Source organism: Salmo salar, chromosome ssa09 (genome assembly GCF_905237065.1).
Source record: "Salmo salar chromosome ssa09, Ssal_v3.1, whole genome shotgun sequence".
NCBI lineage: Eukaryota > Metazoa > Chordata > Actinopteri > Salmoniformes > Salmonidae > Salmo > Salmo salar.
Genome location: NC_059450.1, coordinates 9,992,388 through 10,019,744, shown reverse-complemented (window position 1 = coordinate 10,019,744; position 27,357 = coordinate 9,992,388). Strand labels below are relative to the sequence as shown.

The window sequence follows — 27,357 nt, the reverse complement described above, 5'->3', positions numbered from 1 at the left end:
TTTGACGTCAGATGAGTCGAGTGTTGGCTTCTTGAGGAGGGGAGCAGCTCAGGCCATTTTGAAGTCAGAGATGATGCAACCAGTGGTCAGGGAAGAGTTGATGAGGGACGTAACTTATTCCAAATTTTGATGTCTTACAGCCTGAATTCAAAATGGATTAAAAAAATGGTCTACACGCAATACCCCATAATGACAGTGACAAAATGTTTTAAAAATGTTTGCAAATGTATTGATAATTAAATACAGAAATACCATTTACATAAGTATTCACACCCCTGAGTCAATACTTTTAAGAAGCAGTATTACTTTAGTGCCTTGTTGCAAACAGGATGCATGTTTTGGAATATTTTTTTAATTCTGTCAATTAGGTTAGTATTGTGGAGTAACAACAATGTTTTGACCTATCACAGCCATTAAACTCTGTAACTGTTTTAATGTCACCATTGGCCTCATGGTGAAATCCCTGAGCGGTTTCCTTCCTCTCTGGCAACTGAGTTAAGAAGGACGCCTGTATCTTTGTAGTGACTTGGTTTATTGATACTCCATCCAAAGTGTAAATAATAATGTCATGCTCAAATGTATATTCAATGTCTGCCTTTTTATTTTTAGCTATCTACCAATAGATGCCCTTCTTTGAGAGGAATTGGAAAACCTCCTTGGTCTTTGTGGTTGAATCTGTGTTTGAAATTCACTGCTTGACTTACAGATAATTGTATGTGTGGGGTACAGATGATGAGGTCAAATGTTGAACCCTATTATTGTACACAGAGTGAGTTTGTGCAGCTTAATATGTGACTTGTTAAGCAAATTTATTTGGGAAAGGCGTTATCTCGACAACATCCAGTGAAATTGCAGAGCACGAAATTCAAAATACAAAAATCGTAATATTAAACACTCATGAAAATACAAGTGTCATAAATCAAATTTATTTATATAGCCCTTCGTACATCAGCTGATATCTCAAAGTGCTGTACAGAAACCCAGCCTAAAACCCCAAACAGCAAGCAATGCATGTGAAAGAAGCACGGTGGCTAGGAAAAACTCCCTAGAAAGGCCAAAAACCAAGGAAGAAACCTAGAGAGGAACCAGGCTATGAGGGGTGGCCAGTCCTCTTCTGGCTGTGCCGGGTGGATATTATAACAGAACATGGTCAAGATGTTAAAATGTTCATAAATGACCAGCATGGTCAAATAATAATAATCATAGTAGTTGTCGAGGGTGCAACAAGCACGTCCGGTGAACAGGTCAGGGTTCCATAGCCGCAGGCAGAACAGTTGAAACTGGAGCAGCAGCACGGCCAGGTGGACTGGGAACAGCAAGGAGTCATCATGCCAGGTAGTCCTGTGGCATGGTCCTAGGGCTCAGGTCCTCCGAGAGAAAGAAAGAAAGAGAGAAAGAAAGAGAGAATTAGAGAGAGCATATTTAAATTCACACAGGACACCGGATAAGACAAGAGAAATACTCCAGATGTAACAGACTGACCCTAGCCCCCCAACACATAAACTACTGCAGCATAAATACTGGAGGCTGAGACATCATTTAAAAGCTTAACTTCTTGTTAATCCAGCCGCTTTGTCAGATTTCAAAAAGGGCCTACGGCGAAAGCATACAATGCGATTTATCTGAGGACAGCGCCCAGCATACAAAAGCATTAAAAACATTTTCCAAACCAGCAGAGGCGTCACAAAAGTCAGAAATAGCGATACAATAAATCACTTACCTTTGAAGATCTTCCTCTGTTTGCAATCCCAAGGGTCCCAGCTACACAACAAATGGTCATTTTGTTCGATTAAGTCTTTCTTTATATCCCAAAAAAGTCAGTTTATTTGGCACGCTTGATTCAGTAATCCACCTGTTCCACTCGTTCAAAATGGATACAAAGGAATCCCAAAAGTTACCAATAACCTTCGTATCAATCCTCAGGTACCCTAATATGTAAATAAACTGTAAAATTTAAGACGGAGAATAGTGAAGACTGTTGAGATCTAGTGGAAGCCATAGAAACTGCAATCTGGGAGAATTTCCTTTGAATTTCCCATGGACAAGCATTTCAATGGGTGGTCACCTCAAAAAACAAATTTTTCAGATGGATTCTCCTTGGGTTTTGCCTGCCATATCAGTTCTGTTTTACTCACAGACATTATTTTACTTTTACATTTTGGCAGACGCTCTTATCCAGAGCGACTTTCAGTAGTGAATGCATACATTTCATACAATTTCATTTTTTCCCTTTTTTTCTGTGCTGGCCCCCCGTGGGAATCGAACCCACAACCCTGGCGTTGCAAACACCATGCTCTACCAACTGAGCTACAGGGAAGGCTTTAACCTCCATGACCTCGGTAACAGTTTTCGAAACTTCAGAGTGTTTTCTATCCAATACTACCAATTATATGCATATCCTAGCTTCTGGGCCTGAGTAACAGTCAGTTTACATTGGGCACGTCAGTCATCCGCACTTCCGAATACTGCCCCCTATCCCTAAGATTAAGCAAATTTTTACTCCTGAACTAATTTTGTCTTGCCATAGCAAATGGGTTGAGTACTTATTGACTAAAGACGTTTCAGCTTTACATTTTGTAAAAATTACGATAAATGTAATTCCACTTTGACATTATAGGTTATAGTGTGTAATTCATTTTAAATTCAGTCTGTAATGCAACACAATGTGGAAAAAGTCAAACGGTGTGAATTATTTCTGAAGGCAATAATAGATTGTCCCATTTCACTCTGCTATAGAACACCTTTTCAGTTGCGGTCAACACCCTTACATCAATTTAGCTTATGTCCAGTGATGCGTCTGTTGTTGTCATTTCACAATGCATGCGTGCGGAATATGTCTAAATACACTGTTTTCAAAACTACTGAGCTAAGTGTTCTTTTTTTAAATGCTTAATATTACAAGCCGTATAGGCCTATTTAACATAAACTAATCTGCATTCACAGAGGATAATTTCTTTGGTTTGTAATTTCATGATTATACACAGCCATGGTTCAAGCTACAGATGATTCACTGATATTTTGTTCATTTTTGTTAATAGTAATGATGCAACATTTACATTAAGGAAATTAAACTGTACATTTACATATATTATTCATTTATATGTATGCAATGTAGGCACATAATATTTGCTCATTTCAGGAAAGTCTGTATAAGACAATGGTAAATCGAAGCAGGAAATAGAAGACGCACAAATCCACACATTAATAAAATATTGTAGTTTGTTGTCTCGCATCCCCTGCGACGAAGAGAAGTATAATTTTTTCACCAATGAGCCCCCTGTTCTTGAGGACTAGCTCAGGCCCTGTTTATTAAGTTATTTCCTTTGCTTCGAAAATACAATTTTCTGCATAAATCACTCAAATGATCATTCAGACTGTCAGGACCAAGAGTGGCTTTCTCTATCCTATCAGCTTCAGACCAGGTTATGCAAATCCCCTTTGCCACTGTGTTCGATATCTATTGAGATGCTTCAATTGTGCCTTGTTTGTCCTCAAATCTGCCCGCTTGTCTCCATATTATTCTTTGACCTTGATAAAAGTGACACTAAGCATCAAGCCATCACCAAGTCAGTAATCCATTATCAAAAAGAGCATGCCAATTTAACTAAGCCTGCAACACTGACCCGCTAACCTTGACCTTGTAAATAGCACAATGGGGGGAGGCCACAGTTTGTGCATTGGATATCTGCTTGGGAGAACACTGGCAAGGGCTCCTATGGTCTGTCTCTAAGCCTGTATAGGCTGAATTCAATCAGATCCAGTACTAGGCCTATAGGGTCTGAACCAGAAAATTATCATAAGGTTAGCTAGCTATGCTGATGTGTTTCAGACCCAGTAATGCTCTGGTAGCAAAGCATCCTGATAGCAGACACAGAGGCCTGAATGATCCTGCTTTTCAGCTAATTCGGTGGGATAAACATCTGTAATAAGTTGACTCAAATGGAACCCAGCTTAAAACTGAGTTTCAGCTTGATCTCAAACAGCTGTTTGAGGACCCACTATGGCCTGCTTGCACAGAGGGTCTCTATGGCCTTGGCTGAATGGGAACCCCAAATCTAAAGGGACAAAAGAGTCCCTTAACAATGTCCACCCAATACAATGGTACCCAGGGAGCAAAGGAGCACTCCCTATTTCTCTGTGTGTGAATGACCATTCTGCATTCCTTTCTAGCCACCATGCATCATGCACTGGGCGCAATGAACAGGACTGACATGTCTTTACAACTGCTGTATCTATGGGCCTCTATGCTTGACCAACACATTCCCTGATCCGTCTGTCCATGTATCTGTTATTATATCTAGGTTTCTATATTTGTTTCTATATCTATGTTTATCTCTCTACAATGCCTTCAAAAAGTATTCACACCCCTTTACTTTTTCCACAGCCTGAATTTAAAATGGATTAAATTGAGATTTTGTGTCACTGATCTACACATAATACCCCATAATGTCAAAATTGAATTTTGTTTGTAGAAAATGTTTGTAATTAATAAAAATGTAAAAGCTTAAATGTTTTGAGTCGATGTGTCATTTGCCATAGTAGAATGGTCAGGGCGAAGCAGGGGGGTTGTTTTGTGTGTTTTGGGGTTTGTTTGTTTCTGGGGGAATGTGTTCTAGTTTGCATTTTCTATGTTTCGTTTTCCAGGTTTGGCCGAGTATGGTTTCCAGTCAGAGGCAAGTGTCTTTCGTTGTCTCTGATTGGAAGCCATACTTAGGCAGCCTGTTTTCCTTTGGGTTTTGTGGGTGGTTGTTTTCCGTTATAGTCTTTGTACCTTACGGAACTGTTGGTCGTTGTTATTTTTCTGTTTAAGTGTTCTCCTATAATAAATTAAGTATGAGCACTCTACACGCTGCGCCTTGGTCCCCTACATATGACGACTGCTGTGACACGATGGCAAGCCTAAATAAGTTCAGGAGTAAAAATGTGCTTAACAAATCACATAATAAGTTGCATGGACTCATTCCGTGTTCAAAAGTAGTGGTTAACATGATTTTTGAATGACTATCCAATTTCAGTACCCCACATTGGTAGATGCAGGGTACAAAAAAAGCAGATGCTGAATATCCCTTTGAGCATGGTGAAGTTATTAATTAGGCTTTGGAGGGTGTAGCAATACACCCAGTCACTACAAAGATACAGGCATCCTTCCTAACAGTTGCCAAAGAGGAAGGAAACTGCTCAGGGATTTCACCATGAGGCCAATGGTGATTTTAAAACTGAGGATGGATCAACAACATTGTAGTTACTCCACAATATTAACCTAAATGACAAAGTGAAAAGAAGGAAGCATGTACTAGAAAAAAAATATTCCAAAACATCCTGTTTGCAACAAGGCACTTTAGTAAAAAAAATGGGCAAATAAATGAATGTTTTGTCCTGAATACAAAGCGTTATGTTTGGGGCAATTCCAACACAACACATCACTGAGTACCACTCTTCAAATTTAAAGAATGGTGGTGGCTGCATCATGTTATGGGTATGCTTGTCATCGGCAAGGACTTATTTATTCGTTTATTACTTATTACCACAGTTTTGACTTAAACTGGCTTGAAAATCGATGGCAATACTTGAAAATGGCTGTCTAGCAATGATCAACCATCAACTTGACAGAGCTTGAAGATTTCTTTTAAGAATAATGTGCAAATATTGTACAATCCAGGTGTGCAAAGCTCTTAGAGACTCACAGCTTTAAACACCACCAAAGGTGTTTCTACAATGTATTGACTCAGGGGTGTGAATATTTATGTATATAAGATATTTCTGTATTTCATTTTCAATAAATAAATAAAAAAATCTGAAACACTGTCATTATGGGGTACTGTGTGTCGATGGTTGAGAATAACAATCTATTTAATACATTTTGAATTCAGGATGTAACACAAAAAAATGAGGAACAAGTCAAGGGATGTGAATACTTTCTGAAGCCAATATATCTATCTGGCTGACAGGCTGTCTCTATATTTACATAAAGCACATTTGGAATTTTGCAATTAAACATAGAATGGAATGGTACAACACATAAATGCACATGAGTGGGTCACAAGCTAAAAACACTGACACACATTTGGCACACATGCTACACATCAGCCCCATGTCAAGGGGAATGGGTGGACATAACATATGTGGCAGTATACTGGGTTCACACAGAGGACAGGGGAGTATGGGCCCTCTCAGGGTTAGAAGGGAGTAGCTCTGATGATTCCGTCAAGCCTGGCAATGAATTCAACACCAAAATCTTTAAATCAAACAATTTACAACTAGGGCCAACCGTAATAACAAGAATGAGCTAGGATTTCAAAGTGTACAATAACTTACAACGTTAGAAACATACAATAACTCAGTGACAACAGGGCATGTGTGGGATTCTGAATAGAGGAAGTATGGGTGTTGTCATCTCTAAAGCATGGGTTGTGAAGAATAAAAACAAAACAACCAAGACTAGTTGGCCTTAATTTCTACTTGACTGGGTTAGGCCTGTGTTAATCCCACTGAGCTTCAATGGCACATAATTTCATACATCCGTGACTGTAGGGGAGGATGAGAACAAACCCAAACCCCATCCTCACATTGGTAGAATCCTGTTGAGCAGCTTTAAAGATCCGCCCCTCATCAGAATGATAAGTGGCAAAGACAGTAGCAGGGGCACGTTTTTTAAAGACTTCCTCTTCGTACTCTCAAACAAAATGTCTTCCCGTGTTGTACACAGGCCTTTGAAGGTGATCAGTGATGGGCCTTGCATGCGGTTATCTTCTCAGGTCCTAACTTGATGCCTGTGTACTGCTTTCATGTGCTTGTGTTACATGCCAAGTCAGCCGAGTTAGCGTGGTGGAAATGTTTAATATAGAGCCAAGTGTAGCAGTGTGATGTTGTTCCCCTAGATTATGCACCAACTTGCACACAAGGACCAGTTCAAATAGGCTAGATTAATAACAATAATAGTAATTCAGTGTGAATTTTATTTCATTACAGCTGCATAGCTAATGTTATTTTTTTGTGTGCAAACACTTTTTCATATCTATATTGTAAATTAATTTGATTGTAAAAGTTTTGTACATTTTGGTTTGGTCCATCGTGGGGTAACTGTGTTACCGTACCCTCCTATTGTTCTCTCTTTCCTGACCTTCAGTTAGCGAGGTATGTTGTCCTTAGCTCCGCTAAAACTGCGTTAATGTTACACAATGTGCTGTTATGGTTGCATAAGTTTTGTTAAATATTTATATTGTACATATTGTATGTTAAAAAGTTTTATCGAGCTCGCTTGTGGGTCCTTGAGACAGTGTTTGAGTGAGTTTCCAGGTGCTCGCGCAGGTGCTTGAGAGCTGGGATTGCGCCAAGGGCTTACATATCGTACATTGTCTCTTCGTGCGCAGGTATGCATTTTATTTGGTCCAAATTATGTTGTATATCATTTCACTTGTATTGTATTATTGTGCGTTGTTGTGCACTGAATGTGTGCACGCAGCACCTGTTATTTCTTTTTGGTTGCTCTCTCTTGCCTGACCTTCAGTTAGCGAGGTGCCTGAGAACTATGACTGCGCCAAGGGCTAACATATTGTACGTTGTCTCTTCGTGCGTAGGACAAATAAAATCCAACAAGCAGACCTCAAGTTGTGGCAGTGTCCTCATTAAATTACACAACGCAGAACGAACCACGCTACACAAGCATGTTGATTTTTAATCCAAGGGTATCTTGCTATTGACACACTTGGTGAACTATGCAAGAGAACGTGACAATAACATTAATTAATGAGACAGTATAGTGCAGGTGCAGGTGAGTGCAGGTAGGGTAGACAGAGCAAGTGCTTTGTGGTTGCAACCATGTCCCTCCCCTTTATGTTAATGTATTCACACATGCAAATAAAGTGCATTCGGAAAGTATTCAGCCCCCTTGACATTTTCAACATTTTGTTACAATAGAGCCTTATTCTAAAACTGATTAAATTGTATTTTTTCCTCGTCCATCTACGCACAATAACCCATAATGACAAAGCAAAAACAGGTTTTTAGAAATTGTAGCAAATGTATTAAAATATAAAACTGAAATATCACATTCACATAAGTATTCAGACTCTTTATTCAGTACTTTGTTGAAGCACCTTTGGCAGCGATTACAGCCTCGAGTCTCCTTCGTTATGACACTACAAGCTTGGCACACCTGTATTTGGGGAGTTTCTCACATTCTTCTCTGCAGATCCTCTCAAGCTCTATCAGGTTGGATGGGGAGCGTCACTGCACAACTATTTTCAGGTCTCTCCAGAGATGTTCGATTGGGTTCAAGTCTGAGCTCTGGCTGGGCCACTCAAGGACATTCAGAGACTTGTCCCGAAGCCACTCCTGCTTTGTCTTGGCTGTGTGCTTAGGGTCATTGTCCTGTTGGAAGCTGAACCTTCACCCAGACTGAGGTCCTGAGCGCTCTGGAGTAGGTGAAGGATCTCTCTGTACTTTGCTCCGTTCCTCTTTCCTTCGATCCTGACTAGTCTCCCAGTCCCTGCTGCTGAAAAACATCCCCACAGCATGATGCTGCCACCACTATTCTTCACCGTAGGGATGGTGCCAGGTTTCCTACAGACGTGACGCTTGGCATTCAGGCAAAAGAGTTTCATCTGGTCAGAATCCTTTAGGTGCCTTGTCAAACTCCAAGCGGGCTGTCATGTGCATTTTACTGAGGAGTGGCTTCCGTCTGGCCACTCTAACATAAATGCCTAATTGGTGGAGAGCTGCAGAGATGGTTGTCCTTCTGGAAGGTTCTCCCATCTCCACAAAGGAACTCTGGAGCTCTGTCAGAGTGACCATCGGGTTCTTGGTCACCTCCCTGATCAAGGCCCTTCTCCCCCGATTGCTCAGTTTGGCCGGGCAGCCAGCTCCAAGAAGAGTCTTGGTGGATTTAAGAACGATGGAGACTACTGTGTTCTTGGGGATCTTCAATGCAGCAGAAATGTTTTGGTTTCCTTCCCCAGATCTTTGCCTCGACACAGTCCTGTCTGCTCTACGGACAATACCTTTGACCTCATGGCTTGTTTTTGGCTCTGACATGCAATGTCAACTGTGGGACCTTATATAGAGAGGTGTGTGCCTTTCCACATCATGTCCAAACAATTGAATTTACCACAGGTGGACTCCAATCGAGTTGTAGAAAGATCTCAAGGACGATCAATGGAAACAGGATGCACATGAGCTCAATTTCGATTCTCATAGCAAAGGGTCTGAATACTTATGTAAATAAGGTATTTTGTTTTTTTATTTGTAATACATTTGCAAACATTTCTAAAAACCTATTTTACTTTGTCATTATGGGGTATTGTGTGTAGATTGATGAGAAATAATTAATATTTTATCAATTTTAGAATAAGGCTGTAACGTAACAAAATGTGGAAAATGTCAAGGGGTCTGAATACTTTCTGAATGCACTGTACACACGGTGTATTTTTGCAATTAAGGCACATATAATATACTTTTTTTTAAACACATATAAAATGGGAATACCCTGAACTTAATTCATTATTTGTACGTGCCAGTAAAATGTGTTTTGTGGTATAAATCAGTCAATTTCTGATGGATTATAAAACTTCGAGAAGTTTGGAGTATCTTCATGCATTGTCCAACTGTTGCATTTACTATAATTGTTTTTAAAAGTTTTAACAATTTTGCTGACTGTTGCGGTTCTCGTAAAAGAGATGAGTAGCCGTACGAAGTCATTCAATGGACATATACACACACCACCTGCTGAGATATTCTAAAATATAACCGCACCAACTTAAAGATTCACTGCCATGTTTTTTTCAAGAAAAATAAAAAATATTGAATAAATGGAGTGGACTATTGGTCCAATGCAGCATATACTGTACCTTCAGGCCATGGATATCTAAATGCCATTTTGATGGCTTATGAATCTCATTGGATTTATGATTATTAGCTGTGTGAGGGTTATGGCTCACCCCATACTAATGGACTGGGGTAGTCCATGGTATAGCCCACATAGTTACAGTAAAATGGAAGAAGCATATTAGAGCTCACGACCACCCCTATAGATATAGTAGAGCCATTATAGACCTATATACTAAATCAAATATCCACAAGTCATTCAAAACTTCAGGCCACGTGCACTCTTTTCCTAATCTAATCTGCCTTTAAACTTTTCCATTACTCCAAAAGTATCTTCTCTATCCTATCCTCAATCAGCAATTTGTATTTTTCATATGATACTTGTTAGCAATGCTAAAAGTTAGTTCTAAAAAAGGGGGGGAAGAAAGAAGATATTCTATCAAGGGATTGACGCCCCTCCCTTAGTCCTCCTTGTCTCCTATAACATCCCTCTGTCTAGTGTCTATGCCCTCAAAACAGCATCAATAAAATAAGTATGTGCAGACAAGAGAAGGCATGAGCTGATTTTCAATGGGATGTAAGCAGGGGAGACACAGGGGCAGAAATCTTTTCCCTTTGTCTGCTGGTGAAATGGGTCTGATGAGGCGCGAGCTGGAGGCTCTGCTTGTCATATAGGTCCTGATCTCTTGTGAGAATTGATTCCCATCATTTCGAGCTCTGCACCGAATCAGGGTACATTCCAGCCCGGGAGAGCAAGATGAGGGCCAAATGAAGTGAGACCAACTTTCAAGAAAGTGCAAAAAAAATTAAAGAAAAAAATGGAGAGGTTTCCTTCAAAATGTCCAGATCAGTGTACTTTCACTGTATTGGCTTGGTTTCTTTTAATGGGATCCTTTTGGTTTGTCTTAAAGGCCCAGTGCATCAACAATTTGACTTTCCTGTGTTTTATATATATTTCCACACTATGAGACTCAAATAATACTGTGAAATTGTTAACATTATGATAATGCCCTGTTAGTGAAAAGACTGCCTGAAATGTCAGCCTGTTTTGGTGGAATGCAGTTTTGGGCTTCCATTGTGACATCACCATGTGGAAATTAGTTAACAGACCAATAAGAAAGAGAGTTCCAAACCTCTGCCAATAACAGCTCATTTTCAGTTTTCTCCTCCCCACTTAGACCACTCCCAGACAATCCTAGCAAAAAATTACCCTTTGCTAAGAACCTATTTTTGCTTATTTTTTTCCCCATGAAACAGTTAGGTACTTAACTGTTACCCAGAAATTATTTGACAATGAGATAAAAACATCTGCATTGGAACTTTAACATTTTCTCTCTTTGCAAGGCATTTCAACTGATTATGAGTACTTTGCAATCTGCGACAGCATGATTAATGCTTCACTTTCATGAGGAGAATTTTAACAGCACCTCTTCAGCGCTCAATGCACACCCAATTATGCGTCTGAGCCAGTAACCTTGAATTTATGTCGCCATGGCAACAAAACTGGTCATGCATTATGGATTGTCATTGAAATTCTACACCCCTACCTAACATAATGAGAGCCCAGGACTTAATCAAATCAGCTATTCTGTGTGACACAAAGTGAAGAAGTAGTTCTCATTGTTGGGCGCCCTGCAGAAGGCACCAGGCCTGACGGGTCCGGCAGATGTAGAGCTGCAGCCTGATAGATGGCTCCCATATACATCAGTGAACATATAGACAGATGGTCCTCAATGCCTGGAATTTCCAGGCCAGGAAGCAGCTGTTCAGGCTAACCTCTGCTGTCCGTCTCACCTTGTTGTCATGGAACATTGAGCAGAGAAGGAGAATGTGATGGTGGATGGCTACACTCTGTAGGGTTGTAGAGGAGTATAGGACCACTGAGACTGGGGGCTGTTGCCTGGCTGGATTTCGAATGAAGAATTTACACTGGGTGGCACTTTTTGTCACTCCTCTTTCTCTCTTCTCTTTCTTTCTGTTTCTCTCTCTCTTTTGCCTCCCGATTTTATTGTTGTGGCTTGCCTTCTGGGCTAGGTGGTAGTAGTCCCTTTCTTCCACACACGACCGGGAAAAGAGGTAGAGAGGCCCAGGATGAATTCCCTTTTCTTATTTTTCTCTCCCTACCTTCCTCTCTCTTCCTCCCTCTCTCTCTTATCAATTCCCTCTCTTCACTGCTCAGTCCCAGTCCTATGACAGATCACATAATTGTAGTAAATCACTGTGCTGTATTAATGCAATCTATTTTTCATCTCCTCCTAGCTCCATCCCCTCTGCTGCTTTTCTGAGGCCCATCCCTGGCTTTTACATAAAATATTGATTGCTCGTGTATTTCTCTCATTGTATGTAAGCATTTTTTATTAGCCAAAAGGCAAGTTGAGGAAACCAGTCTCTCCTCAAGTGCTTTTAGTACCTCAGCAGTTTTTCTTTGCATCATCGGTGCAGACTGGAGTAGGAGGAGAGACTGGACTACTGAGGGTTGAATGGAATCACCAGGCATGACCATAGCTTCCTGTTGGTCAAGGGCCTGTCTTTGTCAACGTGTAAAGTTGGGCCATTGATTATTCCATCACACACTCTGACACACACACACACACACACAGTGGTATGTACTGTATGTACATATGGGAGGTTCCTCATCCTCACATAATTCATAATGATCCACAATATTCTAAATGAAGCAAAATGATGTCTGCAGTTGATAAACAACCAGATCAGCGCTAATTGGATGACAGCCCAGTTGTCGAATATGTCTAAAAAGTCCAACACGTCTGCTCATCTCCAATTACCATGACGTCTATGAGTTACAGTAGGAGCACCCAGAGAGTGGGAGACAGACGTCATGTGAAATGTTTCGGATGTTTTCAGATGTGCTTGATGAATCCTGCTCATTCTGCCTGATGACACCCCAGCTTCTCTCTCTCTCTCTCTCTCATGTGTTATGCATCACATATTCTTCTGGTGCCACCTGTCATAAAGTTTATTCTTAGCCTCTCTCTCTCCCAGGATTTGGGACACTCAGGAATTGGTTACTGGAAAGGAGGAAAAATTGTTAATTTAAGTCCATTCTTCATAATGGATTATATGTGTGTATTTTTGTGATTAGAGTGTCTCAAATGCATTATGGATATTGCAGTTCACTGAAAGTATCATCGTTATATTTAGTTGACACTGAAGTGACTATGAGAGTCTCTGTCATAGTATAGGGATGTATATTCTTCTCTATTATTATACACAACGTATAAGCTGACATAGCCTGTTCCTGCAGTCAATTACCATTTCAACTCTTTGGCCTCATGGGATGGAATGTTATTCATATTTTTAAAAACACGATGATAATCCGATGTTTCTATGTCAAACTGTTTTGTTCTATTTCAGTCTGCTGTGATGTATATAAAGTGTAATATTGGGATGCAAACTCAAAATGGAATACATTTCAAATCTATATCTGACATGGTACAGGTACATTTTTTTCAAAGAAGATTTGTTGAAGACTACCAACAATCACTCTGCATGATCCTGAATTAGCCCACTGCAGTAAAAGGTTTTAATGGAATAGTGTTTATAAGACATGGCGCCAGAATGGTAAAGCAGTACACAGATGACTTTTAAGCGTACAGTATACTGTATGCTGTGACCACAAAGCACAATAAGTATTCCAAGAAAGTCCCAAACTTTGCATTAATTAATGTAAGTAATGTAATTCAAATAAACAAGAGATGTTATTTTATGAGTTGCGCAAATAAATAAATAATCGCTCATTAATTACAGTATGTGCTACATAGCCTTGGTTTCATGCATGTTAACATCAGAAGCCTCGTCCCTAAGTTTGTTTTATTCACTGCTTTAGTACACTCCGCCAACCCTGATGTCCTAGCCTTGTCTGAATCCTGGCATAGGAAGGCCACCAAAAATTCGGACATTTTCATCCCCAACCACAACATTTTCCATCAAGATAGAACTGCCAAAGGGGGCGGAATTGCAATCTACTGCAGAGATAGCCTGCAGAATTCTGTCTTACTATCCAGGTCTATGCCCAAACAATTCGAGCTTCTACTTTTAAAAATCAACCTTTCCAGAAATAAGTCTCTCACTGTTGCCGCTTGTTATAGACCCCCCTCAGCCCCCAGCTGTGCCCTGGGCACCATATGTGAACTGATTGCCCCCCATCTATCTTCCGAGTTCGTACTGTTAGGTGACCTAAACTGTGATATGCTTAACACCCCGGCCGTCCTACAATCTAAGCTAGATGCCCTCAATCTCACATAAATTATCAAGGAACCTACCAGGTACAACCCTAAATCCGTAAACATGGGCACCCTCATAGATATTATCCTGACCAACTTGCCCTCCAAATACACCTCTGCTGTCTTCAACCAGGATCTCAGCAATCACTGCCGTATTGCCTGCGTCCATAAAGCGTCCACAGTCAAATGACCACCCCTCATCATTGTCAAACACTCCCTAAAATACTTCAGCAAACAGGCCTTTCTAATCGACCTGGCCAGGTTATCCTGGAAGGATATTGACCTCATCCCATCAGTAGAGGATGCCTGGTTGTTCTTTTAAAGAGCTTTCCTCACCATCTTAAATAAGCATGCCCCATTAAAAAATATTTGAACTAAGAACAGATATAGCCCCTGGTTCACTCCTGACTTGACTGCCCTTGACCAGCACAAAAACATCCTGTTGCGTATTGCATCAGCATCGAATAGCCCCTGTGATATGCAACTTTTCAGGGAAGTCAGGAACCAATATGGACAGTCAGTTAGGAAAGCAAAGGCTAACTTTTTTAAACAGACATTTGCATCCTGTAACACTAATTCCAAATGTGTTGGGACACTGTAAAGTCCATGGAGAATAAGAGCACCTCCTCCCAGAGGCTGGCTAGGAAACACTGTCACCACCGATTAAATCTGAGATAATCCAGATAGCAGATGTTCTGAAAGAGCTGCAAAATCTGGACCCCTACAAATCAGCTGGGCTAGACAATCTGGACCCTCTCTTTCTAAAATTATCCGCCACAATTGTTGCAAACCCTATTACTAGCCTGTTCAACCTCTCTTTGTATCGTCTGAGAACCCTAAAGATTGGAAAGCTGCCGCTGTCATCCCCCTCTTCAAAGGGGGAGACACTCTAGACCCAAACTGTTACAGACATATATCCATCCTGCCCTGCCTTTCTAAAGTCTTCGAAAGCCAACAAACAGATCACCGACCATTTCGAATCCCACTGTACCTTCTCCGCTATGCAATCTGGTTTCCGAGCTGGTCATAGGTGCACCATAACCACCATCGATAAAAGACAGTACTGTGCAGCCGTCTTCATCGACCTGGCCAAGGCTTTCGAATCTGTCAATCACCGTATTCTTATTGGCAGACTCAATAGCCTTGGTTTCTCAAATGACTGCCCTGCCTGGTTCACCAACTATTTCTCAGATAGAGTTCAGTGGGTCAAATCAGAGGGCCTCTGGCAGTCTATGGGGGTGCCACAGGGTTCAATTCTCAGGCCGACTCTTTTCTCTGTATATATCAATGATGTCACTCTTGCTGCTGGCGATTCTCTGATCCACCTCTACGCAGATGACATACATCTATACATCTTCTTTGGACACTGTGTTAACAAACCTCCAAACAAGCTTCAATGCCATACAACACTCTGTCCGTGGCCTCCAACTTCTCTTAAATGATAGTAAAACTAAATGCATGCTCTTCAAACGATCGCTGCCCGCACCCACCCGCCCGACTAGCATCACTACTCTGGACGGTTCTGACCTAGAATATGTGAACAACTACAAATACCTAGGTGTCTGGTTAGACTGTAAACTCTCCTTCCAGACTCACATTAATAATCATCTCCAATCCAAAATTAAATCTAGAATTGGCTTCCTATTTCGCAACAAAGCCTCCTTCAATCATGCTGCCAAACATACCCTGGTGAAACTGACTATCCTACCGATCCTTGACTTCGGCGATGTCATTTACAAAATAGCCTCCAACACTCTACTCAGCAAATTGGATGTAGTCTATCACAGTGCCATCCGTTTTGCCACTAAAGCCCCATATACTACCCACCACTGCAACCTGTATGCTGTCATTGGCTGTCCCTCGCTACACATCCATCGCCAAATCCACTGGCTCCAGGTCATCTGTAAGTCTTTGCTAGATAAAGCCCCGCCTTGTCTCAGCTCACTGGTCACCATAGCAACACCCACCCGTAGCACGCGCTCCAGCAGGTATATTTCAGTGGTCATCCCCAAAGCCAACACCTCTTTGGCCGCCTTTCCTTCCAGTTCTCTGCTGCCAATGACTGTAACCAATTGCAAAAGTCACTGAAGCTGGAGACTTATATCTCCATCACTAACTATAAGCATCAGCTGTCAGAGCAGCTTACCGATCACTGCATCTGTACACAGCCCATCTGGAAATAGCACACCCAACTACCTCATCCCCACATTGTTATTGTTTTGCTCTTTTGCACCCCAGTATCTCTACATCTATCACTCCAGTGTTAATGCTAAATTGTAATTATTTCGCCTCTATGGCCTATTTATTGCCTTACCCCCCTAATCTTACTACATTTGCACACACTGTATATAGATTTTTCTTTTGTGTTATTGACTATGTTTGTTTATCCCATGTGTAACTCTGTTGTTGTTTTTGTCTCACTGCTTTGCTTTATCTTGGCCAGGTCGCAGTTGTAAATGAGAACTTGTTCTCATCTGGCCTTCCTGGTTAAATAAACTAAAGGTGAATTTTTTTTTCATAATAATAATTATATATATATTTTAAAATGCAATGCTTGCATTTTCCAAAACAGATGCATGCATTAAGGCTAAACGCAGATCATCTATTCTATACCATAGAGGCAAAATGTATGGCTCACACACGCACATACAGTGGTCCATTGTTACCGTCTTTAGGGTCCGCACTGTGTACATTCAGGGCCATATTTGGTACACCACCCCGATCACGAGAATAGTTCGCTCTAACAATGGCCATGGCTTGCTATATAAAGCAGGCAGACGGGCATCGAGGCATTAAATTATTTCAAAAATGTGATGATCTAGTCACGTTGGTGGAGTTTATACACTTGGTCGATGTAAATATCATAGAGTGTAATTGTCTTTAGGTCAGCTGTTTTTTAGTTGTGACATTTGTGTTTCGTTATGTAATGTGTAATTGTTGCACTGTATGTGTGTCTATAGTTTTGTTCAATGTTGTGTTAGTCAACCAAATGTATTTATAAAGCCCTTCTTACATCAGCTGATGTCACAAAGTGCTGTACAGAAACTCAGCTTAAAACTCCAAACAGCAAGCAATGCATGTGTAGAGGCACAGTGGCTAGGAAAAACTCCGTAGAAAGGCCAAAACCTAGGAAGAAACCTAGAGAGGAACCAGGCTATGAGGGGTGGCCAGTCCTCTTCTGGCTGTGCCAGGTAGAGATTATAACAGAACATGGCCAAGATGTTCATAGATGACCAGCAGGGTCAGATAATAATGATCACAGTGGTTGTAGAGGGTGTAACAGGTCAGCACCTCAAGAGTAAATGTCAGTTGGCTTTTCATAGCTGATCATTTAGAGAGTCTCTACTGCACCTGCTGTCTCTAGAGAGTTGAAAGGTAGCACATCCAGGTCAGGTTGTCCTGAGAGAGAGAGAGAGAGAGAGAGAGAGAGAGAGAGAGAGAGAGAGAGAGAGAGAGAGAGAGAGAGAGAGAGAGAGAGAGAGAGAGAGAGAGAGAGAGAGAGAGAGAGAGAGAGAGAGAGACAGACTGACTTTAGACCCCGACACATAAACTATTGCAGCATAAATACTGGAGGCTGAGACAGGAGGGGTCGGGAGACACTGTGGCCCCGTCTGACGATACCCCTGGACAGGGCAAAACAGGCAGGATATAACCCCACCCACTATGCCAAAGCACAGCCACCACACCACTAGAGGTATATCTTCAATCATCAACCTACTCTCCTGAGACAAGGCAGAGTATAGCCCACGGAGGTCTCCCCCACAGCATGAACCGGAGGGGGGCCACCAACCCTGTTAGGGGGGCCACCAACCCTGTTAGTAAGTTGTTTTGTCTGAAACTTTGATCCAAATGCTGCTGTTGGACCAGGCCTCTCTTAAAAAATGTATTTTATCTAAATGAGAAAAACCTGTGTAAATAAAGGTTAAATCAATTGTTTTATGTAGTTACTGTTCGATTGAAACTTAGAATGGGTCAATGGTACAGGCTGGTGACAGTGGTATAAGACCCAAAGGTAACTCTGGGTCTTTCTTTCCTGTGGCGGTACTCATGAAAGCCAGTTTCGTCGTAGCGCTTGATGGTTTTTGCGACTGCACTTGAAGAAACTTTCAAAGTTCTTGAAATTCTCAGGATTGACTGACCTTCATGTCATTTCTTTTTGCTTATTTGAGCTGTTCTTGCCATAAAATGGACTTGGTCTTTTAACAAGTAGGGCTATCTTCTGTATACCACCCCTACCTTGTCACAACTCAACTGATTGGCTCAAACTTAACTTTTAACAAACAACACCTGTTAATTGATATGCATTCCAGGTGACTACCTCATAACGCTGGTTGAGAGAATGCCAAGAATGTGCAAAGCTGTCATCAAGGCAAAGGTTGGCTACTTTGAAGAATTTCAAATATGAATGTTGTGTTTTTTTAAAAACAAGCAAGAATTTTGAGTTTTGGTGAAGAGAGCACCGGAAGAATATCAGTCTTTCGGCGCGCGAGGAAGAGGGCGCGCGCTTACTAATTTTGCTTTCCTATTGAACATACTACTTTCCGTATGAAATATTATAGTTTATTTACATTTTAGAGTACCTGAGGATTAAATAGAAATGTCGTTTCACTTGTTTGGACGAAGTTTAGCGGTAGCTTTTTGGACTACTTTGTCTGCATGTTGAATGAGTGGATGGCAGAAATTGATGACACCAACTAAACAGACTTTTTGGGATATAAAGAAGGATTTTATATAATAAATGACCATTCATGTTGTATCTGGGACCCTTGGGATTGCAAACAGAGGAAGGTCTTCAAAAGTAAGTGATTTATTTAATAGCTATTTGTGATTTTATGAGGCCTGTGCTGGTTGAAAAATATGTTGATGTGGGGCGCAGTTCTCAGACAATCGCATGGTATGCTTTCACCATAAAGCCTATTGTAAATCGTACAACGCAGTTAGATTAACAAGAATTTAAGCTTTTAAATTATATAAAATACTTGTATTTTCATGAATGTTTAATAATATTACGATTATTTATTTGAATTGCGCGACCTCCAATTTCACTGAATGTTGTCGGCTGGTGTCCCACTAGCGGGACGCCAATCCCTACTTAAGGGCCAACTGTAGTTTTCTTAAAGTGAAAGAATACGATGCCATTGTTTGAGGAGAGTGCACAGTTATGAACTTGACAATGTATCAATAAACCAATTAGGCACATTTGGGCAGACTTGATACAACATTTTGAACAGAAATGCAATGGTTCATTGGATCAGTCTACAACATTTCACCTAAACTGGAATAATACATTGTGATCTTTCTCTTTCAAATATAATATTTTTTCTGTTTTATTCTTTGTATTATTTTTTACCAGATCTAATGTGTTATATTCTCATACATTCATTTCACATTTCCACAAACTTAAAAGTGGTTCCTTTCAAGTGGTATCAAGAATATGCATATCCTGGCTTCAGGTCCTGAGCTACAGGCAGTTAGATTTGGGTATGTCATTTTAGACAGTAGTCCAGGTGTGACAAAACTAGGGCCTGTAGGACCTGCCTTGTTGATAGCGATGTTAAGAAAGCAGAGTAGCACTTTATTATGGACAGAGCTAGCCTCATCTTAGCTACTGTTGCATCAATATGTTTTGACAATGACAGTTTCCTGAACTTGCTCAATTTCCACATTATTCATTACAAGATTTAGGGTTTAGTGAATGATTTGTCCCAGATACAATGCTTTTAGTTTTTGGAATATTTAGGACAAACGTATTTCTTGCCACTCATTCTGAAACTGACTGCAGCTCTTTAAGTGTTGCAGTGACTTCAGTTGCTGTGGTAGCTGATGTGTATAGTGTTGAGTCATCAGCATACATGGACACACAGGCTTTACTCAGAGCCAATGGCAGGTCATTAGTAAAGATTGAAAAAAGTAAGGGGCCTAGACAGCTGCCCTGAGAAATTCCTGACTTGACCTGGATTATGTTGGAGAGGCTTCCATGAAAGAACACACTCTGTGTTCTGTTAGACAGGCAACTCTCGAGCCACAATATAACAGGGAATGTAAAGCCATAACACATACAGTGGGGAGAACAAGTATTTGATACACTGCCGATTTTGCAGGTTTTCCTACTTACAAAGCATGTAGAGGTCTGTAATTTTTATCATAGGTACACTTCAACTGTGAGAGACGGAATCTAAAACAAAAATCCAGAAAATCACATTGTATGACCCAGTGGGTCAGAAGTTTACATACACTCAATTAGTACTTGGAAGCATTGCCTTTAAATTGTTTAACTTGGGTCAAACATTTCGGGTATCCTTTCACAAGCTTCCCACAATAAGTTGGGTGAATTTTGGCCCATTCCTGGTGTAATAAAGTCAGGTTTGTAGGCCTCCTTACCCGCACACACTTTTTCAGTTCTGCCCACACATTTTCTATAGGATTGAGGTCAGGGCTTTGTGATGGCCACTCCAATACCTTGACTTTGTTGTCCTTAAGCCATTTAGCCACAACTTTGGAAGTATGCTTGGGGTCATTGTCCATTTGGAAGACCCATTTGCGACCAAGCTTTAACTTCCTGACTGATGTCTTAAAATGTTGCTTCAATATATCCACATAATTGTTCTTGCTAATTATGCCATCTATTTTGTGAAGTGCACCAGTCCTTCCTGCAGCAAGCACCCCCACACATGATGCTGCCACCCCTGTGCTTTACGGTTGGGACTGTGTTCTTCGGCTTGCAAGCCTCCCCCTTTTTCCTCTAAACATAACAATGGTCATTATGGCCAAACAGTTCTATTTTTGTTTCATCAGACATTTCTCCAAAAAGTATGATCTTTTCCCAATGTGCAGTTGCAAACCGCAGTCTGTCTTTTTTATGGAGGTTTGCAGCAGTGGCTTCTTCCTTGCTTAGCGGCTTTTCAGGTTATGTCAATATAGTACTCGTTTTACTGTGGATATAGAATATGTTGCACCTGTTTCCTCCAGCATCTTCACAAAGTCCTTTGCTGTTTTTCTGGGATTGATTTGCGCTTTTCGCACCAATGTATGTTAATCTCTAGGAGACAGAACACGTCTCCTTCCTGAGCGGTATGACAGCTGCATGGTCACATGGTGTTTATACTTGCATACTATTGCTTGTACAGATGAACGTGGTAGCTTCAGGCTTTTGGAAATTGCTTCCAAGGATGAACCAGACTTGTGGAGGTCTACAATTTTTTATCTGAGGTCCTGGCTGATTTCTTTTGATTTTCCTATAATGTCAAGCAAAGAGGCACTGACTTTGAAGGTAGGCCTTGAAATTAGTCTATCAGAAGCTTCAAAAGCCATGACATCTTTTTTTTTATATTCCAAGCTGTTTAATGGCACAGTCAACTTAGTGTACGTAAACGTCTGTCCCACTGGAATTGTGATACAGTGAATTATAAGTGAAATAATCTGTTTGTAAACAATTGTTGGAAAAATTACTTGTTTCATGCACAAAGTAGATGTCCTAACCGACTTGCCAAAACTATATTTTGTTAACAAGAAATTTGTAGAGTGGTTGAAAAACGAGTTTTAGTGACTGACTCCAACCTAAGTGCATGTAAACTTCCGACTTCAACTGTATATAAATAAGGTATTTCTGTTTTTATTTTGAATAAATTTACAAACCAAAAAAACTTTTCGCTTTGTCATTATGGGGTATTGTGTGTAGATTGATGAGGAAAAACATTAATTTCATCCATTTTAGAATTAGGCTGTAAAGTAACAAAATGTGGAAAAATGTAAAACTTTCTGAAGGCACTGTACTTGTGTAGATCTTAAATGATTTGACAGGTGTAATCAATCTTGCCTCATTAGGTTGAAGTTATACCATATTGCTTAAATACCAAGCAAATCCTCTCAGATCTTCACAAGTGCATAGGACGTAGGTTTAGGGAACAATTTGGAATTGGCCCAGTCGAGGATAGGAGAGGGCAGAGGAGGGTGAGAGAGGAGAGTACGAGAGAATAGGGCGATAGGAGTGTTTGGGCAGAGAGGACATGAGGATGAGATAGGAAAGTGAGAGGAGGTCAGGGAATAGGTCAGGGAACAGAGGATGAGAAAGCAGAGCAGGGGGGAGAGAGAGATTAAAGGGTGAGAGAGGAGATGTGTTTTACAGAGGTAAAAGCTATTACCCATTCAAATAAAATCACCTTAATTCCTAAAATAAAAACAAAATATTTGCACCAATAAGCACAGAGGAGCAATAGTGTTTGTTACAGTGGGTATAAGAGTCATCAAGCAATCAAAAATATTGTGTTGTACTATTGTGCAAGCTCAAGAAAGACAACTCCTTCAATGCACACAAGTCAATTTGTCCGCACTAGTTGGGTAGTGCACTTTCCTTAATGACAAAAACATTTCCAGGTTGTCATATTTTAACTTCAATAAAACTGTAGTTTGTTGGGGCTAACTGAGAGACCAGTGGTCACATTCAACAATCTGTTCTAAGACACATTTAACAATATTTTCCAAGAAAAGATTACCAAACACACAGGTACCATAGACACGTGAATGGGTGGAGTCAAGGCGCTTCCACCCGAGTTCTCTAATGGCACTAGGGGGAGACTCAGTTTTAGTGGGAAGGGAACATGGGAGATTCTATCAACCTCCCCGCTCCATCTACCTCCATCTCTTAAGAACACATGCACTATGCACATTCATAGTTGTCTTGTGTGTACAAACAAAAATGTACTAGATGTACCTGATCCAAAATGTTCATGATGTCAGTGGTCTTTTCCCACGTTGTTCCTCCTTTGGCTTGGATTACTCTGACTTGAATGCACGTCTAACTTGGCCATGAACTTGTCCTCAGAAACTCAGCATTGATCTGAAACAAATAACATAGCACAGAGCTTTGGAATCAGAATAACTAATCCAACCTGAATGTCCTTAAAAATCTCCAACATCTACTTCCTCTTAACCTTCACACATTGTGACAAATGTATAATAGCCGACTGTAACTAAAACCAATCACTTCAGCTCGTACATCCTCTCATTACCATTATTTTAGACATAGGCCTACCTCTTTCTCTTGGAACAGCATAGGCCATATTGTCTTAAAACCTTCAATCCTGGGTTGCTTGCTCTCCACCTCCTGCCATTTTGTCCCAGATAGTCTTCTCATTATTACTTTCCCCAACCTCTTTCAGAAGTTCAAGCCTCTCTTTTTCAAGGCTTTAGGGAGACTGACCAGTAGGGATGGATTGGTAGTAGTTAGCCTCAGAAACTTTTGGGCCTTACCTTTTTTATAGGGAAAGGATCAGCAGTCACTTTGGATTTCAGTGAGTTAACTGAGACCTCAAGACACCAGAGTAATTTGAGCTACGTCCTGTAGTTTTCCATTTTGTGCTTAAGTCTTTGTTTCCAACCGTAGAAACCATTGAATGATCTGGGTTCTTTCAATCAGGGGTGCTTCTTGATTAAGGCCTCCAAAACCGTGCATAAGTCTATTTTTTCTGGGTAGGCCTTGTATTTGAAGATTTCCTCTGTGAGTTTATCCAGTATATCGGTTTTCAGCTTGGAGCTGATAGTCAGCATTGTTTGGCTAAACTGGTATTCAGCATTTGCCCTCTCAAGTTGGATCACACTGTCATATGAGAGCGTGGAATCGGAAAGTCCTTTGGCCAATGTTCTGTTCAGGATGACACAGACTCAGAGGACGAGAGGATCAGCGTGTCATCCGATGCTATGGAAATGCAGTCGTTAGAGTGAGAAGCAGTCTCAACAGGGGTACTGGTAAAAGGTGAGTTGGTGTGTTGCTGGATCACCTTCACTGGCCCCAAATCCTCAAGTTCAGAGGTAGTAGTCAGATTGAAGTACTCATTGTCAAAATCTTTGTCTATGTATTGCAGCCTAATGTTGCCATTCAACCGAAAGTCAATCTTTATCGTTTTGAGTAGGTCATCCATCATTTCCGGTATGCCATTCTGGAAGTTCAGTTTTTCAGTGTTGTTCTCCCCGAAGATGCCCTTATCTTGCGGGCTCCAGCCATTTTGATAGAAAAAGGGGCACACAAAGAGAGCAGAAACAGACACAGTTAGTCATTCATGGTTTGTTACATCTATCAATGTAGCATTAAACTCATCATGTAGGGCTTCATTGATTATAATGAACTAAGACCATATTTACCAATCTGAGCTTTAAACATATATCGTCTCTCTGTGACCAGACACATTATGTAGTCTGCCAGCGGGTGTACATCTTTGAGTTCATGTGGCTCAACGAGTTCCACTTCATTGTTATCCGATAATTGAAGATCATTAGCTCTGTAGTGTTCAAGTCACCATGCACACAGCTTTCTGACAATGAAGATCAACTTCTCTTGCAATATCATAATTTGGATGATTTCACTAAACTCTGGCAATCCCCCTAGTGAACCATGTGCCAAGATCATCCCATTCGTGTACTTCAATTCATTATGTGTCACACTTTTAGCCAGGAATACTGTGATTAGTTTTGTCAGTCTACTTAAAAAGAAAGCTTTGTATCACCTCGTTCAAAGTTGCTATTGTGAAGTACTTTTTTGTCATGCATACACTCTGGTACACTGCAAACTCATGAGGGAATATTCTTTCGAAGAGATTGTGAACATTTCCAGGGGGAAAACCAGTGGTCACATCGAAATAGGAAATGTGCTTTGACAAAACATTTTTTTTAACACCATAATAGCTGGTCAGGTCATTTTCCTTAAGCTCCCTCAGATGGCCTGCATGCATCTCCTTAGTTTTTAGACAGAAAGCTCCGGTTCAAACTATTTTGGAGTGAAATTCTAACTGCTCTGCTGTGCAGAATCTGCATGGGTATGTCCCTGTGAAATTCTCAACAAAACCTGCAATACCATGCACACCAAGATTGTCAGCGACAACACACTGAACTGTGCTTTTTACTCGGGCCCAACTTTAAGACAAAAATGCCATGCTGTTCTAAAATAACAAGATCCCTTATCAGGGGTTCTAGCAATTTCTCAAAACCATAGTACTTCACATCATCGCTTTTGATTAAAGCATTCAAATACATCGACGACAAAGCGGACTGACAACCTGGAGGCAAACTTCCCAGAATACAATACAATCCACAAATGTTGTGCTTCTTTCTTGACGTACTGAGGGGATTGCACATTTCTAAATCATCAACGTACAGTATCAACTAGACACTGACCTGCTTTAATGGCAATTCAACTTCAAATCAAATTTTATTCACATGCGCAGAATACAACAGGTGTAGACCTTACAGTGAAATGTTTACTTACGAGCCTCTAACCGACAGTGCAGTTTAAAAAAATGGATAAGAATAAGAGATAAAAGTAACAAGTAATTAAAGAGGAGCAGTAAAATATATATATATTTATTTACAGGGGGGTGTTGGTACAGAGCCAATGTGCGGGGGCACCGGTTAGTTGAGGTAGTATGTACATGTAGATAGAGTTAATTAACCTGTTGGGGCTAGGGGGCAGTATTTGCACGGCCGGATAAAAAACGTACCCGATTTAAACTGGTTACTACTCTTGCCCAGAAACGAGAATATGCATATAATTAGTAGATTTCTATAGAAAACACTATAAAGTTTCTAAAACTGTTTGAATGGTGTCTGAGTATAACAGAACTCATATGGCAGGCCAAAACCTGAGAAGATTCCAAACAGGAAGCGCTCTCTCTGACTATTTCTTGGCCTTCTTGATCATCTCTATCCAAAACAGGGGATCTCTGGCATAACGTAACATTTTCTAACGCTCCCATAGGCTCTCAGAAGGCGCCAGAACGTTGAATGGTGACTTTGCAGGCCATGGCTGAAAAACAGTAGCGAATTTGGATAGTGGTCGATCTGAGAACAATGAGACTGGGGCACGTGCACGAGCCGACACCATGTTTTTATTTTTTCGTCTTTGAACGAAAACAGGGTTTCCCGGTCGGAATATTATCGCTTTTTTACGAGAAAAATCGCATAAAAATTTATTTTAAACAGCGTTTGACATGCTTCGAAGTACGGTAATGGAATATTTTGAATTTTTTTGTCACGAAACGCGTCGGGCGTGTCACCCTTCTTTACCCTTCGGATAGTGTCTTGAACGCACGAACAAAACGGAGCTATTTGAATATAACTATGGATTATTTGGAACCAAAACAACATTTGTTGTTGAAGTTGAAGTCCTGGGAGTGCATTCTGACGAAGAACAGCAAAGGTAATTCAATTTTTCTTATACTAATTCTGAGTTTAGTGAGCACCAAACTTGGTGGATGTCAAATTAGCTAGCCTGTGATGGCCGAGCTATCTACTCAGAATATTGCAAAATGTGCTTTCGCCGAAAAGCTATTTTAAAATCTGACACCGCGATTGCATAAAGGAGTTCTGTATCTATAATTCTTAAAATGATTGTTGTGTTTTTTGTGAACGTTTATCATGAGTAATTTAGTAAATTCACCGGAAGTTTGCGGTGGGTATGCTAGTTCTGAACATCACATGCTAATGTAAAAAGCTGGTTATAAATATTAACTTGATTGAACAAAACATGCATGTATTGTATAACATAATGTCCTAGGAGTGTCATCTGATGAAGATCATCAAAGGTTAGTGCTGCATTTAGCTGTGGTTTTGGTTTTTGTGACATATATGCTTGCTTTGAAAATGGTTGTTTGATTATTTTTGGCAGGGTACTCTCCTGACATAATCTAATGTTTTGTTTTCGCTGTAAAGCCTTTTTGAAATTGGTGTCTCCTCGTGCACGCGCCTCAGTCTCATTGTCCTCTGATCGACCACTATCCAAATGCGCTACTGTTTTTCAGCCAGGGGCTCCAAAGGCATCATTCACCGGTTTGCCGCCTTCTGAGAGCCTATGGGAGCCGAAGGAAGTGTCACGTTACAGCAGAGATCCTCAGTTTTCAATAAAGAGAGTCAAGAAGAACAAGAACTTGTCAGACAGGCCACTTCCCATATAGAATCTTCTCAGGTTTTTGCCTGCCATATGAGTTCTGTTATACTCACAGACACCATTAAAACAGTTTTAGAAACTTTAGGGTGTTTTCTATCCAAAGCCAGTAATTATATGCATATTCTAGTTTCTGGTTGGGGTATGTACGTACGCTCACTGTGGGGACAACGTCATCGATGCACTTATTGATGAAGCCAATGACAGATGTGGTGTCCTCCTCAATGCCATTGGAGGAATCCCGGAACATATTCCAGTCTGTGTTAGCAAAACAGTCCTGTAGCTTAGCATCTGCTTCATCTGACAACTTTTTTTTTGATCTAGTCACTGGTTCTTCCTGCTTTTATTTTTGCTTGTAAG

General features: G+C 40.7%; 1 long non-coding RNA gene across 2 annotated transcripts; it reads right to left on the bottom strand.

The window, feature by feature from the left end:
- Positions 1-1,328: 1,328 nt before the first annotated feature.
- LOC123744590 (uncharacterized) lies at positions 1,329-25,258 on the bottom strand. Of its 2 annotated transcripts, none has more exons than XR_006770922.1 (3): positions 23,098-25,257; positions 22,777-22,902; positions 1,329-1,368 (listed from the first exon to the last, which is right to left on the bottom strand). It is a non-coding gene; the product is annotated as an uncharacterized lncRNA (long non-coding RNA). The 2 variants fall into 2 exon arrangements; XR_006770923.1 differs by lacking the exon at positions 1,329-1,368 and adding an exon at positions 12,768-12,851 and having other exon boundaries at positions 23,098-25,258.
- Positions 25,259-27,357: the final 2,099 nt, after the last annotated feature.